This window comes from Triticum dicoccoides, chromosome 6B (assembly GCF_002162155.2).
Source record: "Triticum dicoccoides isolate Atlit2015 ecotype Zavitan chromosome 6B, WEW_v2.0, whole genome shotgun sequence".
Taxonomy (NCBI): domain Eukaryota; kingdom Viridiplantae; phylum Streptophyta; class Magnoliopsida; order Poales; family Poaceae; genus Triticum; species Triticum dicoccoides.
The window spans coordinates 147,610,341-147,610,715 of NC_041391.1; positions in this window are offsets into that span (position 1 = coordinate 147,610,341).

Genomic DNA, 375 nt, shown 5'->3' on the forward strand with positions numbered 1-375 from the left:
ACATCACTATAAGCCTTGCAAGCAATGTGACTAATGAGTTAGTTGCGGGATGATGCATTATGTAACGAGTAAAGAGACTTGCCGTAACGAGATTGAACTAGGTATTGAGATACCGATGATCGAATCTCGGGCAAGTAACATACCGATAACAAAGGGAACAACGTATGTTGTTATGCGGTTTGACCGATAAAGATCTTCGTAGAATATGTGGGAGCCAATATGAGCATCCAGGTTCCGCTATTGGTTATTGACCGGAAACGTGTTTCGGTCATGTCTACATTGTTCTCGAACCCGTAGGGTCCGCACGCTTAAAGTTAGATGACAGTTATATTATGAGTTTATATGTTTTGATGTACCGAAGGTAGTTCGGAGTCC